We start from the raw sequence: 19463 nt of genomic DNA on the forward strand, positions 1-19463 counted from the left end.
CCTCTTTCTACTCCAAGGAACCTTCCACCCCAGTGTTTGAACTGACGACCTTTGGATTGCGAGTCCAACCGCCGCCAGCGATTCCACCGGAGTAGGCTTGGTTTGGTGTGTTGTTTGTACTTATGGCATGGAGACGAACTCCTACACCTGAAATGACCTAACGGCCTAACAACAACCAAGGCCGGGACCGATATTTTACTTCCTCATCCGATGGAAGGTTGCAGCAGATGGGAATCGAACCCAGAATCATCCGCTTACAAAGCGGACAGCGTAACCATTCGGCCACGCACTGCCACTTTTTTATGTAATGTTCCATAAACTAGGTGATTTGTTTAAAGGATCTTTAAAAAAAACTCTGGATTTTTTTTTTTTGATAATTTTTTTTTTCATTGGTTTTGCTGAGTTTGACTTGATGCAATGAAAAATAATGAGACTGTATCCAACAAAGCACATCCAAAATTCAAACATTTCTCTTTCATCGCACCTTAACCCGCTCCAAACTGCAACCAAGTCACGTTCGCTCATTAATACCACCCACAACAATCTGCTGAGATTACTCAAAATAATCCAAACTTCCTTTCCCCCGTCTTAACCCGGCAGTCCCCAGGAATCTGGTGGACACAAACCCAGCAGGGCAGAATGCGTTTTCCGTAGCGACGAAACTTGTCCATGATTAATTGATATGGATTGCGTCCGGGTGGTAATTAATGGCGGCCGCCCCATAATCCGTGCCCAGGTGATCCATTATTCAATTTTCTTACCGCGCGACGGTAGCTCGGTCAGGGCTCAAGATGGCTTACATCCGGGCAGTGGTGACTTTCTTAGAAGGCTTGCCCAAAGTCGCACATGTGCTTGGCACACACTTTGGCGATTAATCCCGGTCATTAGTGTGTTATAAATTTGTTGAGCGATTTGCCACGCGTGTGGTAATCTGGGCTACGGGTTGACCTGGAAGTGTGTGATATTGATTACTGTTGTGACTATGATTTTGTTGAAATCATTATTGAACTTCAAAATAACAACCAGTTCTTCAAATAAATTTCAGGTATATTTTCTAGAGTAGTTCAAATTTGACTTTTCGCTGTTCATTGCAGGGCTGAATTGTAAGGGTAATCTGGCCGTCAATTCTAAATATGAACTCGATTGGACATAATCTGGAATTTCCCATCCAAGTACATATTCCATACGATTTTGTCAGAGGTAAGAGACTCATTTTTGAGCACATTACCCTTTCTTGATTGATAGATTTATAAAAAAAAAATTCACGTCTGTTTGTCTATGGTTTAACCTTAACCTCCGTAACCACCAAAAATAAAACCGCAACAAACTGTCTGGCGTAGCTCAACAGAGGATAAGCTACTTTCTCCAAAGCATTCATCATATTCACACACCGGCATGCCCCACCCCTCATCCCGTGTCCTGGTGGATCGTGGGCAAAGATGATGGCTTGGTGGCACGCTTCGGAGGTCGGAGGCCACAACAGGATGAGTATTATATCGTTACACAAATATTATGATTGCCGGGGATATGCTGCTCACTTTATCTTCACCACCCTGACTGACTGCGGGGAAAGTACTCCTCGTGCGAAGGGGAGGCAACTGGCATATGATGTCGTAAAGTTTTACGATGGCAAACATCATCGTCACCATCATCATCGTTCCGACGGGTTTGCTCCAACGCAAACAGCTTCAACCACCGAGTTCTGCCGGATTTTGTGGTGAGAAATTAGCTAAGTCGTTTGAATGAGGATTAGCGAGAACACAATTTTGTGAGGAAAACAAACCGATTTATTATTGTGAAAAACTCGTGCAAACATTTAATTTTTCCTCCGGAATTGCCTTCTATTCATTATTCAAATTTATAGTCACACCTTGGGCGTTGGAAGGCAAACAAAATTTAATAAAGTTACACGCACATTCTGCTCCATCGTATGTATCGTGCACATCGTTTCAGCACACAGAAAAGGCAATAACAATGAGAAATTTCCATACAAATGTCAAAACAAAGTCATACATTACAGTTCATTGCGATCCGACGTTTGGGGAGGCGGCCAAAAAGAGAGTGAAAACGGGACGGATCGAGGAAAAGACATTTCACCGAATATTTATTGGCACACCTTAACGACCATAAAGGGTGACGATAGCGTTTTTCCTCTTCGTCTTCATGTAGGTTTGCAGCATGAATTGAGCAATTTTGTGTGACCTTCGCTGGAGGAGTGTTTGTTTTCGCTTTGAAACAGAAATTCTATTAAACTAGTTGAAAATACTTCAAGATTTCTTGTAACATCCTAACATCTTCGTGCCAATTAAAATAAGAAAAAAAAACTTTATATCCCTAAAATCGTATTTTTAACTTTTCGAATTGTTTTTAGCAACGAGTTTAATATAACTTTTTTTTTGCGAATCCATTTGAATTAGTATTACTATCTATAGTAAAACATTTGTTTCACCGCTAGAATGTTTTTTTTGCCGTCAAGAAAACTGTCAAACTTCAAATCAGCAATGAAAAGTATCCCTTTTCTGTACAAATGCGCTCATGTGGATGCCGAAAAAATCTTTCCAGTGCTCTTATTTTTGGCGATGATAAGTTGGCCGTTTCCTTTTTCAAGATTGTCAGGAAATGTAAATAGTACAGTCATCCCACATATTCGGAACACCCACAAATTCGGAACACTTTTGTGATAATTTGTCAATAAGATGCAAAATGCAACTTTTCTGTCGACCCTACTTTTTTTAGGACCTTTATTTGGACATTCTCTTGCTATTTTACTAGTAAAATTAGTACCTCATTTCATGACAATTTCATCAAGAGCAGCAAAAAATTGCCTCCAAATTGCCTGTTCCATAATTGTGGGATGTTATTGTGCCTCCCACAATTGTGGAACACCTGTATTTAACTGATATCTTCACACAAAAAAGTTATCAGACCATTCATAAAACATAACTATGCTTTAGTTTCGTTGGATTTAGTGCGTGAAGTCATTTTTTTTGTAAAAAATATGTACTCATGGAGAGAACCAAAGTTTGTTTACATCCGTAAGAAAAAAGTGTTCCGAATTTGTAGATTTCAAGGGTCAAAGTTTTTTCAAAAACTTGATATAAAAGTTAAAATTTGCAATTGTTCGATACAGCATTCGAAAGATCGCAAGAAAAGCTTTCAAATGAAGGTAAAAGCGAATCATTAGGTTAAATTATCGATTTGCTATGATTTTTTGAGCATTGGCCGATCTGTAAACCGTTCCGAATATGTGGGATGACTGTAAAATAAAAAAAACTATAAATAATTATTATCTAACTAATTAAATGATTATCTGTATTAATAAACAGCATTTCCCAAAAAAAAAAACAGATTGATTCAAAAAAAAAAAATCTGGGGGTTCCTTGGCTGAAATAATCAGATGCGTATTTTTTTGTTTGGCCATTAGTGTGAACTTCGCCGTGTTAGGGTGGTCCAAAAAATTGCCATTAACGTCGATTTTTGCAAAAACCACATTTTTCAAAAAATCTAAAAACGTGGCGTCTTTCAATAACATAAATTTTGGTACCCATAAATGTATAGCTCATCGCTGAAAATTTAAAATTATCGCATTTTAGTATAAAATTTACCGTTTCGTAATTTTCCCGATTTTGAGCAAGGCGCGTCGAAAAACCATTTATTTATTTTCAAAAAATCGTATCTCAGAATACTGAAATTATAACTTCATAATTTTTTGATATATTATGTAAAATTTTCCGAGGAATGCGATAAACAAATTTTCAAACATAGGCTCTTTGGTCCCGATACCGTTAAAATAGCATTTTTTGTTTTCATACGACCTTTTCAAATGTTGGGATTGATTTTTTAAAACTTTTAACTATTTTTTTCTTAAAACTCTACCTTATACCCTTTTGTTTGCGCCCAAGACAACTAAAATCGGTTGAAATGGCATGGTTATGATTACGAGTTATGATTAAGAGTTTGAATGTTTTTATTTTGCGTAAATCGATGAAAATGATCATGTTTTGGACCACCCTTGGAGTAGTTAACTTGAATGGCCAAACAGAAAAAAAAACAGTCTAATAAGTTCGGCCAAGAAACTCCCAGAAAACTGTTGAGCCCGATCCGAGAACTTTTTTTCCGAATCATACTGTTTTCGTGGAGAATTGAAAGAAAATATTTTAATTACTAAAATGTTTATAATGAAAAAAACAAATGATGAACAAATTCTTTACTCTAAAAACCTTAGAATCAGCAAACTATGTTTTCAATTCTTGTCTATGCCAATCACAAAATGGCACTTTATCAAACAATTCCTAACTAATTATCGATTGCAAATATTGTTAGATTTTAATTCTGACGATTTTTTTTTAAATTTTGATTAACAATCTTACCAAAAATAAAATTATAAAACCAAAAAACCAAAAATTTGGTTTTGTCATAGCTTGCAGCATGCGTTGACCATAAAAACGGATATTTTGAAGAAATCCGGCGCCGCCGGATAAATCTGCGTTGCGCAAGCTCAGGGTTGAACGGATGACCATGAACCCTTAGAGAAAAATGTTCCTTGGACCATCCCCGACACGGCTACCTAGTGTAAGTGTGGGTTAAAGTTTGTCGCTTAGCCTGTAGAAGCGTTTGAAGTAAAATCACGCATTTCCCATAGTAATTTCCATGTAAACTTTAACCCGCGAGCGACAAGCCAGTTTTCAACCAAATGAGCTCAAATTTGGTATGAGAGTCCCTATGGGTACCCTCTACAAGATGGACCTGATTTCAGCCGGATCCGAGCACTTTCGAAAAAAATGACCCACCCTATTTTGTATTCGCCTGATACCTAGCGTGAAAGATTCCCTTTTAGTCTCTTAAAACATATCTACAAGTTTCAATTAATCAAAACACTTTTTGTTGGGAACACATTTGCATGTGATGAAAAGTGCAATAAAAATGTTGTTAATATTTTATATGTGCCAATTATTTTCTTAAAAATTTAATCATAACGATTAATTAAAAGACGGATGAAATACATAATTTTTTACACTTTTGTTTGGAATTGTACTGATTTAGCATGAAACTGCTCTGTTACAAAATCATGATTGTGATGTTAAACAAAAATAATAACAGTCAGATTTCAAAACATTTATTTTGAACTTTGAATATTGATACTATTAATAGGTTCAAGCTAAACTTAAATAAAGTTTTTCAGTCTAAAGTGTTATAATTATACATAATATTAATCAACCAATAGCTATGAGAACTAAAACACAAGAAAAAAAAAAAAAAAAAAAAGCATTTCTTTGGATATAGGTTGACAAAAAAATAAATTAAACAAATGTCTTTTTATCAGAATTTATTTTACTGATTCCAATTAAGTTGTAACAAGCGATTTGAAACGGTTTGCACATATAAATTTAAAATCCTTCCTTCTTAACGCTTAAAAAAATTCAAGAGGCTTTTTTAAGTAGGTGTAATTTACACACTCATCTACTTCTTTTTAATTTTGGCCTTCCCTCTGATGAGTTGATCAAGTTCCGGAAAGGATTGACTCTCTGCTGGCTGGTGGTTGATGAAAGGCGTGAAATATCCCCCCAAACTTTCGCCCCTCCTTGCCAGCTACTCAAATTTGCTGGTGAGAAAATCTAAAACACAAAAAACGGTGGAAAAAAGGGTTGATGGTTTGATTTAATTTTCCACCCTGCTCAACACAGCCGTCCTCGAGGGGGATCAAAGCGAACGCGGGATGGTATTAGAAGGGGGCTTAATGGATTAAGCTTGGGGGGTTGATTTGCGGTACAATTTGAACAGTGGAGTGGAGGTATCTCTGATCAAGGGTGCGAAAGTTTTGAAATAATGAAAAGAAGCCGCCAATTTGCCTCGAGGGTTGAAATGAGGACTGAATTGGAAGGCGGCCTTCGGTTTCATTAGCTCGGGACATTTTTGATCCACAAATGAATGCTTTGTGGTTGATTTAGGGTAGCAAATTGGAGATCCAGTATGATGAAGTTGGAAATAAACTTCAAAGGTGATTGTGAAATTGTACAATAACATTAAACCATCATATTGTTTTAAGAATATAAAAAATTGTTTGATGATTCTTGACACTTTTATTTTGGAAATCATATAAAAAATTAGTCATTGTATAATATCTGTGAAAATCACAAAACAAAACATCGAGTTTACGTTTAAAGATTAAAAAACGACGTAAAGCTAGTTATTCTTGTAATATAATCATATAAGCACCAGTTATCGTTTTCCTGTTTTGTGCCATCGTCGTATATCCAAGGATCATTTTTTTAGGCAAGCCAAATACAACAGAAAAGAACTTAGTACCGTAAACTGGGGTGACTTTGATAGCCCGTTACTTTGGATGTATCAAAATTAGTGGCCAAATCAAATTTCTATCAATGTCACCCCGGGCTATCAAAGTCACCCCAGTTTACGGTACCGGGAAAAGAGGAGGAAAACTAAAAATCACAAATATTTCAATAGCGTCGGAGGAAATGGCAAGGAGACCATCGGTTTACCCTTCGCGATTCAACAGTTCAGATTCGATTATTTAATAAAAAAAAATCTTTTCAAAGAAATGTTGAAAACTTCAGTTGTACCGAATGTCAAAATATCACCAGTGTATGAGTATATGAAATTTCTTAAATCGAGTTTTAACTGTACTTCAAAAAGGAACCAACACGGATGCTGGGTTTTCCCAAAATTGCAAAGTAAAAAAACTCAAAAGAATTGAAACGGAAATCTATGTACAGTGCATATAATGTTTTCTTGGGCCAAGCCAGGAGTAAAAAAGAACCAGTCGGAAAAATAGCACCAGTGTTAGCCTTGAAGTTTATAACCATGTGAGAATGCAGCCATTTGGGTTTGGAAGCTCCTGCTGCTGCACAGCACGGTCGATTTGCTTTGTGAAAAACGGAACTCACGTTACCGTTGACGAACGGAGAGGTGTGAACATTTGGACAGGGTTTTCCTTTTACTTTGTGTGGCGGAAAGAAAAACATGCCTTTCAACTTTTCGTTAACAGCGTGTTCGTTTTCCCAAGAAATCGATCTGTTGACTTGGTTGGTTTGTGTAATGCTCTCTTACTTGTAATTCAACAATTTTAATCATTTTTTCCAGTTCAACCTAACAATACATTTTTTTTTGAAAAACCAAAACCAAAAAATAAATTAACAAAGTTTTGCCACCCATTCTTGTCTCATCAGACAAGTTTCTCTAACTTTGGGACTTTTCACCTTTGCAAAAACACCTCTTCTGATAAATTAGATTCGACTCGAGAGAGAGCGCATCGTCTGCAGCAGTCACAGGTCGGTGCATTTCGGTTGCAAAAACCCAAAGAGGAAAAGTTGGTTGTTCTCTTCCGTGATCTCAGCAGTAAACTGCATCGGCAAACAATTAGCTGTGGTGGTCCCACATGGAGAAGCTGGAGGTGGTTGGTTTGTAAAACAATAAAACTTTTGCTCTTCCGAAGTGAAAACTACAAATTTCTTTCGGATCCCTCAAGTGACAGCAAATTTATTAAAGTTTAATTACTTTCTGGGGATGTTTGTTTTTCAAGTGGTTCTGCTTCGATTCCAGTACTAATCGTTCCATCAGCGAAATTAATTTTCCTCGTTTTTTGAAAATCCGCACCACTTCTCATTGCACCGCCACACGGAGAAAAAAGAGTTCCTAAAATCGTGAACAAGCGTTCATGAAAATGAGAACCACGAACAAAGTGTTCAAATTTCATGGTACGTTTTTCAAAATCGTACCATGGGATTTGAACACTTTGTTCGAGGTTCCTATTTTCATGAACGGTTGTTCACGATTTTGGGAACTCTTTTTTCTCCGTGCAATTAAGCGTAATTTTTCAGAAATTAAAATTTTATTATCACCCACGCCACCTACCAACTCATCAACGTACCATAAGAACGGAACGGAAGAATGTGGTCGTAAATTTCAGCCAAGACGCCGCCGCCGCCGCCGGTTGGAATTGTGTTGGTTTGTGGGTGATGGCGTGCGAAACATTAAAAGAGATTAAACTCTCGTACCCAGAAGTCTAGTAGATGGTTTGGTGTCGGCGAGAAAAAAGGATGCAATAATTTCATTAAGCTCGTTTTTGTTGCCACTTGCGAGATTTCCTCGCATGAACTGGTGGTTGTGCAAGGTCAGTGGAGGGGAGAGTGTTGCGATAACGAAAAATTATAGTCTGTTAATCTGGTTTGGTAAGCTGATGCAACTGTGTGGCATTTTGTTGATGAAAGGCAGGCCATGTTTAAATTTAAAAACATGCGAAATCACGAATTTAGCGTTTCAGTGAACGAGTCCAAATAATCATCAAGATTCAAGGCAGATCCAATGGGAATGGGATGTATGGGGAACTTACAGCTACATCGGTGTTGATCCAGCTAATTTCACAGCGGCGAGATAGCCGAGATGATAGGGACGCGAACTTGGTAATCTGAATATGACTCTCACCAGATTGATGTTATTTTTGGGGTACAGTCGTGCCTCGGTTTAGCACCGCATATGGGGGATGCAAAACCGAGGCGTGCATAACCGAGGCACAGAGCTTATGGGATTTTGGCTATATGGGAGACATTGGCTTTAATTGTACGAAAAATCATGCAAACATCAAAAAATCATAGTGTTTTGGAATCGGGATGATGTCAGCTATCCATTGAAATTATTATTTCATGAAAATTTTCACAAAAATACGTATTTTTGCTGTATTTCGAAAATGCATATTTTTTTCTCAAAAGAAACCAAAAATATATTGTTATTGCAATATGGGTATCAAATGATCAGGTTTTTTTAATACATTTTGGATTTAACAATATAAATTTTTAGAAAATACTCAAAATTTTAACAAAACTACGTATTTTCGAAAAAAAATACTCAAAATTTCAATTTTTACAATATGGGTATCAAACGATCGGGATTTTTTCATACATTTCGAATTTAATAACAACATTTTTAGCAAATTCTCAAAATTTCACAAAACTACGTATTTTCGAAAAAAATACTCAAAATTTCAATTTTTACAATATGGGTATCAAACGATCGGCATTTTTTCAAACATTTCAAATGTAATAACAACATTTTTAGAAAATACTCAAAATTTTCACAAAACTACGTATTTTTGAAAAAATACTCAAAATTTAAATTTTTACAATATGGGTATCAAACGATCGGGATTTTTTATACATTTCGAATGTAATAACAACATTTTGAGCAAATTCTCAAAATTTCACAAAACTACGTATTTTCGAAAAAAAAATACTCATGAAAAAATCCCGCTCGTTTGATACCCACATTGTAAAAACGGAAATTTTGAGTATTTTTTTTTCAAAAATACGTAGTTTTGTGAAAATTTGGAGTATTTTCTAAAAATGTTGTTATTAAATTCGAAATGTATGAAAAAATCCTGATCGTTTGATACCCATATTATAAAAAATGAAATTTTGAGTATTTTTTCGAAAATACGTAGTTTTGTGAAAATTTTGAGTATTTTCTAAAAATGTTGTTATTACATTTAAAATGTATGAAAAAATCCCGATCGTTTGATACCCACATTGTAAAAACGGTTATGTGAAAATTTTGAGTATTTTCTAAAAATGTTGTTATTACATTCAAAATGTATGAAAAAATCCTGATCGTTTGATACCCACATTGTAAAAACGGAAATTTTGAGTATTTTTTCGAAAATACGTAGTTTTGTGAACATTTTGAGTATTTTCTAGAAATGTTGTTATTAATTTATAAATGTATGAAAAAATCCCGATCGTTTGATACCCATATTGTAAAAATTGAAATTTTGAGTATTTTTTTCGAAAATACGTAGTTTTGAGAAAATTTTGAGTATTTTCTAAAAATGTTATTGTTACATCCAAAATGTATGAAAAAACCTGATCATTTGATACCCATATTGCAATAACAATATATTTTTGGTTTCTTTAGAGAAAAAAATATACATTTTCAAAATACAGGAAAAATACGTATTTTTGTGAAAATTTTCATGAAGTAATAATTTTAATGGATAGCTGACATCATCCCGATTCCAAAACACTATAATTTTTTTATGTTTGCATGATTATTCATAGAATTATAGCCAATGTCTCCCATATAGCCAAAATCCCATAAGCTCTGTGCTTCAGTTTAGCACTGGGCCGTGCTTAACCGAGGCAGCTGAACGGTGCAAAACCGGGGCAGTGCAAAACCGAGGCGTGCAAAACCGAGGCATGACTGTATTCCCTTTTTTTTATTCCGTACATGCTTTTTGTTTACCTACACGTTTTCTCATACAATCTATCTTCTATATATATAAAAAATTTCGACGGTTTTGTTCGAACGCGAATCAATTCAACATGGAACATCGGATCAAGGTGCTCTTTGTTGCGTTGGGTTTGTATAAATCCAAAGAAGGTTCTTACGCCAAAAAATTACGACTTTGGCCACTCTGGAACCGATTCCGGAGAATCTGCAGATTGTATAGGAAAAGTTACGTAAAATCAAATTTAGATCACAGGAGGCTGAAGAAGCAAAAAAGTTAAAAATGTCAACAAACGAAAAAAGGCAGAACGAAGTTTGTCGAGTAAGGCTACACAGCTAAAAAAGTAGTAATCCAGCTGCATGTAAAAGGCGTGGGTGTAAAATAAATATTGCATTATTTTATGCAATTTTATGTGATTTTACACCCTGAAATATGTAGCCCATCAGTATGGGAAACCTACTTGACCGAAATGTCGAGCTCATATATGCGTTTATCCTTACAGCTTTTCATCGGTCTGATGGCCGAGTGGGCTAAGGCGCCAGTCCTTACTGTTGGTGCTGGGTTTGAATCCCGTCGGTTGCAACATTCTTTTGTGTTTGCAAAAATTGTACATGCAGTGTGTAATATTAAGTGTTTATTTTGACGAAGGTGATGTGCATGCTTTTGCATGCGTTTTTACCATCGGTTTTTTTGCTGTGTAGTATTACATACACAGCAAAAAATCTGATGGTAAAATCACATGCAAAAGCATGCACATCACCTTTGTCAAAATAAACACTTAATATTACACAAAGATAACATGTCTAAAAAGTTTCATTGAAGCAACAATTTGGTTGGAAATAGGGCAAAATCCTTATCCTAGCAAACATATGAGAATTTCCCATATGTGTTAGATTCCCAAAAGTCATATGAAAATTGCTGTGATTTGAACATGGACATTTTTACAAAAAAAAAAAAAAACTAAAATATTGTTAGTTTTACCTTAAATAAATCATTTAAAAAAGCATACAACATAAAAAACGGTGCTTTTAATTGAAAAGTTCACTTCAAATTTGCAAATTTTATTTTATTTTTGAAATGGTTTTCGGGAAAAATTGATTATATTGACAAAACAAAATCGTGACCTCATTGAAAAAAAAAAATAGTTCTTAGATCAAAAATTATATCTTCAAAAACAAACAAAAAAAAATCAAAAAATTGTTTTTGAGGGCTTGAAATTTGTGAATAAAACAACTTTTTGTCCTCATCAGTACCTCCAATTGTATCAAAAACACCAAATACCTTTTTTATGAATTGCTGCCAAATTTGTATGAAGTCTTGTACGGATGATGCAAAATGCATGTTTCGATCAAAGGCAAGACATCCACAAAGTTTCAGCCAGTTAAAAAAATCAGGAAGACTTGCTCGCAGAGTAAAGCGATATTAAATTGAATCAATTTTACACAATTGTCTTGAAAACTGATAACATTTACAACATTTACAACTGGAGTTGAACTATACAACTTTTGCAATTTCCTAATCTGAAATCAATTGAAAATATAATAAAACTTTTTACGTGGAATTTTTAATTAAAAGTTTACTAAATTATCCCAAAATTTTGCGAAGTTTAATGAAATTTGCATCATATGCAATTCATTTGGCCAGCTTTCAATCTTACTTTTAGAGTGGGTGACATAGAAAAAAAAAATACATAAAAAATACAAAGAAAATCGAAAGGAATCATCCACAAAAGTAACATGTTCAAGAAATTCGTATTGACATGCATGAATGGGGAAAATGAAATTTTCAAACACTAAAGTAATTAATTACGAAATATACACCCAAAACTGGCAGCGCTAGTCCGAGAGAATGATGGTCTCGAGTCGAGAGAATAGTGGTACCATTCACGGACGCAGAGAACACAGCTCGAGATGGGCGATAGAACTATTCTCTCGAGGTTCATTTGCAAAAAGATCATCCGTCAAACAAAAACCAAAAGTGTCGACAACGGGAATCGAACCAGAGACCTTTGACAAACCAATCCAATGAATTAGCTGCCTCGGCCACCACAGCTTGGTGACCAAGGAGAAGTCAGAAGTCGATGTATGACACTTGTTGGAGATTTATTGATTCAACTAACGAATGAACTCATTTGTTATGATGGTGTGAGTTGGTACCATTATTCTATCGATTTTGGCACTGAGCCCTCAATAAATTTTGAGAGAACGATTATCTCGACTCTGAATTTTGGGTGTAGGTAATTCTCTACCAACTCACACGAAATCGGGAAAAGTTGCCCCGACCCGTCTTCGATTTGCGTGAAACTTTGTCCTAAGGGGTAACTTTTGTCCCTGATCACGAATCCGAGGTCCGTTTTTTGATATCTCGTGACGGAGGGGCGGTACGACCCCTTCCATTTTTGAGCATGCGAAAAAAGAGGTGTTTTTTAATAATTTGCAGCCTGAAACGGTGATGAGATAGAAATTTGGTGTCAAAGGGACTTTTATGTAAAATTAGACGCCCGATTTGATGGCGTACTCAGAATTACGAAAAAAACGTATTTTTCATCGAAAAAAACACTAACAAAGTTTTAAAAACTCTCCCATTTTCCGTTACTCTACCGTAAAAAATTTTGGAACATGTCATTTTATGGGAAATTTAATGTACTTTTCGAATCTACATTGAAGGGTCATTTTTTCAATTAGAACAAAATTTTTCATTTTAAAATTTCGTGTTTTTTCTAACTTTGCAGGGTTATTTTTTAGATTGTAACAATGTTGTACAATGTTGTAGAACAGACAATTACAAAAATTTTGATATATTGACATAAGGGGTTTGCTTATAAACATCACGAGTTATCGCGATTTTACGAAAAAAAGTTTTGAAAAAGTTACTTTTTGCGTTTCTCTTTGTTTCGTCGTCCGTGTCTGTCGCGGGTGACCATGAACGGCCATGATTAACGACGACCAAAATTTTCAAAACTTTTTTTCGTAAAATCGCGATAACTCGTGATGTTTATAAGCAAACCCCTTATGTCTATATATTAAAATTTTTGTAATTGTCTGTTCTACAACTTTGTAGAACATTGTTACACTCTAAAAAATAACCCTGCAAAGTTAGAAAAAACACGAAATTTTAAAATGAAAATTTTTGTTCTAAATGAAAAAATGACCCTTCTGGGTCAATAAAGATTCGGAAAGTACATTAAATTTCCCATAAAATGACATGTTCCATAAATTTTTACAGTCGAGTAACGGAAAATGGGAGAATTTTTAAAACTTTTTAAGTGTTTTTTCGATGAAAAATACGGTTTTTCGGAATTCTGAGTACGCCATCAAATCGGGCGTCTAATTTTACATAAAAGTCCCTTTGACTCCAAATTTCTATCCCATCACCGTTTCAGGCTGCAAATTATTGAAAAACACCTCTTTTTTCGCATGCTCAAAAATGGAAGGGGTCGTACCGCCCCTCCGTCACGAGATATCAAAAAACGGACCTCGGATTCGTGATCAGGGACAAAAGTTACCCCTTAGGACAAAGTTTCACGCAAATCGAAGAGGGGTCGGGGCAACTGCTGTGTGAGTTGGCGGTGAATTACCCATATATGCTGTAATTACTCTTAGATTTATGTCAAATGTAATTACATAAGCCGACTAACCAGGTCCCAGCACCAAAAAGGACCTAATAATAAAAAAGGAAAAAAAAGAAAAAAAAGAAACATATGCTAAACACGAAACGAAAAAACGAAACTATTGGCACTACGCCCCCCGGGGCATGGCCTTCCTCTAACGTGGGATTTCTGCTCCAGCGCCTCTGACGAGACAGGAGAAACCGGGACCGACGTTTTACTTCACCATCCGATAGAAGCTCAGTGGATAAGGCGGGAATCGAACCCGCGTCTCATAGCATCATCGGGATCGGCAGCCGAAGCCGCTACCCCTGCGCCACGAGACCCACTAAAAACACTTGAATCCTTATTTGTCCAGAGATCATTTTTGTAAAAAAATTACCTCGATGAAAACAGCTGAAAAAATGACAGGATTTTTTCTAGGAACGAGAATTTGAGATATTGAATAAACTGTAAAAAAATCGCTTGTGACCAACCCTGAGGTTAGCAATTCCATTTGAAAAGAGCCTAAACCGAAAAAAAAATCTTCGATCGGTCTCAAAAATTGTCTGGGGGTTCCTTTGTCAAAGTAATTAGTTCCGTATTTTTTTGTTTGGTTGTTAGGATGACCTACACTGTTTGGTTACCAAAATTTTCGTAACTGAAGGACGCAACTTTTGGTACCCAAACATGGTCTTCGCTGAAATTTTGAAGTTCTCGCAGTTTTAGGGAAAACAAAAGTTGATTTTTGCCGATTTCGTAATTTTCCCGTTATTGCGCGTGGCTCGTCGAAAATCCCGTTTGTATTTTAAAAAAATCATATCTTGGAAACGTACCGTTCGATATCACAATTTTTTTGAAATGCTATGAGAAATTTTTTTTTTGATTTTTGAGAAATTTTCCGAGGAATCCGACAAAAATATTTTCAGGCATGGGCCCTTTGGTCCAGTCCTAAACACCATTTTATGTTTTCATACGACTTTTTCAAATGTTTGGCTGATTTTTACGGACCTCAAAATAACCTTTCCTTGAAAGGCAAATCAATCACCTTTCATTTGCGTCCAAAACAACTAAAATCGGTTGAAATGGTGCATAGCTATGAATTTATGAAAAATGTGTTTTTTTTGCGAAAGTTTACGAAAATGGCCGTTTTTTGGATCACTCTAGCACAGTGTAGGTCAATCTAACAGCCAAACAAAAAAAATATTATTATTTAGGCTAAGGAACCTCCAGAAAAAATTTACCGTCACCAGGGGTGACATTGGGTCTGAGGGGTGAGATTGGGTCATACAAATTTCAGCATTTTTGTATGACCCAATCTCACCCCAAGACCCAATGTCACCCCTGATGACGGTATTAATATTTCATGAAAGTGGATTAGAATTTTGAATTTAATTTCAAAAGTTAAAGTGAAAAAACTTAAATGCTTAAACTTAAAACAAACACTTTTCAATGCATGTTACCAAAAAATTCGGTAATGTAGTCTACACTTTCACAATCCACCTCCAAGTGGACGTGTGAATGACTGCAGGATAATGGATTTAATGGTGGTGTTTTATGAAAAAAAAAACTCTTTTTCGCTGCATAATGGATGATGGCTTTTCCAGTGCTTCTTGCTTGCATTTCTCATCTCTCATTAAAAATCATCCTCAGTTTCTTTCTACACAGTTGCAACTGCAGCTCGGTAAAACATTCCACTCAAGTATTCATCCGGCACAAGTTGCAGGATTCCAGTTCTTATCTCTCGCTTTCATGCCGGAACGTAATTTACTTACAGCTTTTGAAAACGAGCGGCTCGAGATGTGCTTAATTACATTAAGGCTCGCTGTCCAGCTCGGTCCTGCATGTCCCCGATATGATTCCACATTCCGCGAAATCTCCACTGTCACAGGATTCAGTCTTAAGCCTTTCAACTCGAGCGGCAAAGGGAATTAAACATCACACGCCGCGCCAGCTGCACGACACCAATTTAATGGTAATTGACGCAGGACGCCGTTATTAATCTTTTTTCCTCCTACATAACAGATGACGACAGCGCGTAAGCGCCTATAAATTTGTCCGACCTGTTTCGTTCACGCAGATTGGCCAACAAAAGGCAAAATGTTTCAGTTACAACTCCCCGCGGGGCGGTGAAAGGGCACGCCATTTTCACACTCCAGTTTTTCCACGCGGGTGAGATTTTTTTCCCTCCACTTTTCACGCTGTTACTTCCGCTGATGTTTGGTCCCACGTGGCGTTAAGCACGCTGTCAACAGTTGTTGCTGCTGCTGGCAGCTTTTGCAGCGCGTTGGGAGTGCGTTTAAGGTGATTATTCTGGTTGGCTAGGGATTGGGATTGAGATTTGGAAAGGGTTTTCCCTAGGGATTGGATTTTATTCAAAGTTGAGCAAAATCGAAAAAAGAATGTTTCTGTTAAACTAAAAGAAATAATTTTGAATAATAGACTAAACCACAATTCATAGATTTGCTGATCATAATAACTTATAAACTGACGAATCTTTTAAAGGCATCCAAAACTGTTCCTACTACCGAGCAAATGCATCTCAATTCACCCACATCGTCTGTAATAAATTGCCCACTTTATCATTTTGGGGGGCGGTGATGACCTCTCCCTTCCACCAACACCCTCCACCCTCATTACACAATTAATGTATCATCATTTTCAGACACGTCGTCTCTCCTCTGACTTACAACTCCATTCATCCAACTTTCCCTAGGTCTCCCCCAGGACCTTGGAAATGGTTGACCATTTACTCAGTTGGTTTTCCCTTAAGGAAAACGGTCCATTCACCCGAGGCTCCCTCTCCGTCTAGAATCCTCATGTGTTTCATGACACATCACGCTAAAAGCTGTAGCTGGTCTGCTTCAGTTGTCTACCAGGCTGCAGGGCGAAGTTGGTCTTGAATCGGCCTGAAATAGAAACTAGTTAGTCTTTAACTAACAGCCAGCAACAATGTATTTGCTAGGAGGCTAAAATGAGAACATCATGTCTGGAAGGCTAGTTCAGGGGTGATCTTTAAAATCAATATTTAGATGTGATTTTCAAAGTATACGTTTTAATTACAATATTTTCTTTTTAAAAAAATAGGAACACTTCTTTGAAAATTAACAAAAAAGTAATCGTATTCCAACCCTGTGAATAAACCTGAAATATGACAATTTATGCAACTGAAATGTGCGAAGATTTATCCACAGAATCCTAGAACCCCTTCGAAATCAGGGTGACAAGGACAACACTCCGGAACGTCCGAACGAACCTCGAACAACCCAAACAGAAGTGGCAACGTATGAGTGCGTATGTGCCTGACCTTAATTCAAATTTAACAATTTCAATTTCCTGACAATTAGTTGGCGGATATATTTATATTTACATCTATCATAGGTTTCACCCGCCCCCAAAAGCCTTCCGGAAGCCGGTTCTGACCGTCTGTCTGACTGTCTGCATCGGTTGTTGAGTCCTCTATTTTCGGACCAGTTTCGGAGGACGTTCTGCGACGATGGCGTGGGGAAACATGCAAATCCACTATCATCGTCGTCATGCGTTAAGAGGGCTCACTTGGTTCGAGTGTCAGGCCCGATTGCTGGATTGGTGGGATGGTTTTATGTTGGCTCATGTGATATTTGATGGAATATCATTTTAATTTCATAGTATATTACGCAATAATTGTGTTTTATCACAAAAAATTAATTATATGTTTATGTTTTAGTATTTCTTGTGTATAATAACTATTCTTTGCTAAGATATGGACTACCTTGCAACAGCTGATTGATTCAATTTTTGATACAGAATTTGTGAAAAAGGTAAGAAAAAAAATTGTAAACAATTTTTTCGAATTTGTTTATTGCATGATTTTGCTAATTGAGCAACTTATGTTCTACGAACAACTTTACTTTTTTTGTATTTTGTTTTACTCTATTCATATTTATTATTTTGATACTAAAATTGTCAAATTAATTTTTGCATATTTGCTGTTTTCGTTACTTATCTGTCCCTATTTGATTTTGTTTGTTTTTTTTTTTAACATTAAAGCTAATAAGTTGAACAAAGTTTGTCAAAAATTAAGAATATAAGAAAAATTAACTTTTTTCAAAAGTTTGCCAAAGTCTCGTGAAACCTAAACAATCAAAAATTCTCCTTTCCAATGCTTTTAGAAGATTCGAAATCGTTTTGAAAATATTTTTTTGATGAGTATTTTGATTGAAGCTTGTCTAAAGGTGAGTTTAGATCTTAGGAGGATTAAATTGTGTAGAAAAATAAATAAAAAGTTTCTGAGATTTAAGGAATACATTCTTTTACTTAAATTATCACAAGCAATGTTAAAAACAATGACAACGATTTGTTGAAGTCCTTAACAATGTTTTACACATTTTATCAGAATTAGAATTTGAAAATTTGAGAATTTTACATAAACTCAAACAAAACTTAGCGTATAACATAATAAATTAAAGACTAAAAGTGTTTTTATGCCAAAAAAGGGGTAATCACAAAAACAACAAGGCATTTTACACAAATGATATTAAAAAAATAAATAAATACTGCAAAACTACAAAATTAGGAAAATCAATCATTAACAAATCATCGATGCATAAAAAATATGTTATGCAGACAAATAACTAGAATGCGGATTAAGACTTGATTCTTAAAAATGGTTTTTCATCCACTACATTTTATTATATCATTTTTTTATTTTACAAACCAAGTTTTGTTCCAGATTTAACAAAAAGTTCTATTTTCCTGCGTTTAAAATTGACAAATTTTTTGTGACTATTTTGTCATCAAAATGATCGTGCACACTTATAACACGTCATACATGTTGTTGGAAAATGTGGAAATTTTTTCTTGTTTTTTTAAGGCAATGCAAGCTTTTGTTTTTGAAAATATACTGATCAAGTCGGTTAAACTGTTGATTTAAGCCTATTTTGGTTCACAGAAAAAAAAATCAAGGTAATATTACATCTGGAATGGGGTACATCTTTTATGTCAGAAAAAATGTGTAATTTTACCTCTGAAAATGTGTAATTTTACCAATATTTTGGTGTAATGTCACATCATACTAAAAGAGGTAATATTCAACCTTTTAAAATTACACCTTCCAAATTTACATTTTTTTTCCTGTTTTTGCTTGGGAATTCTGTGCACACTAGTGGCACGTAGTACAATTTTACTTTCGAAACACACTTGTGACATGTGCTTTTCAGATTTTTGTTTACATAATTTACTACACCCAAAGTTAAAGAACGAGGGGATAGTCCTCACGAAAAGTAACGTGAGGAAAGTACTATTTCGCGTGAGTAAAGACCTCTCGCGTGTTCATTCGTTCATTGACGAGTTCATCCTATTGAGTGGCTTATATGGACAAATGACCGCCACTTAGTCACCGAACCATGGTGGCCCATACGGTAAAGGCACGGTCCAATAAGCCGAAGGTCTTGGGTTCGAGTCTCGGTACCGGTTCTTTTTTTTTTGATAAGTGAACTTTTTTTGAAAATGAACCATGAGTAAAGTACTCACGGTAATTTCGGGATTTATCCTCTCCGTCCGCACACAGTACCATTTTACTACCGAATCATGCTCTTTATCCTCTCGTATGCCGATGCCCAGTTCTGGGTGTATATATAGTATACTTATATATTTACTATA

Source organism: Culex quinquefasciatus, chromosome 3 (genome assembly GCF_015732765.1).
Source record: "Culex quinquefasciatus strain JHB chromosome 3, VPISU_Cqui_1.0_pri_paternal, whole genome shotgun sequence".
Lineage (NCBI taxonomy): Eukaryota > Metazoa > Arthropoda > Insecta > Diptera > Culicidae > Culex > Culex quinquefasciatus.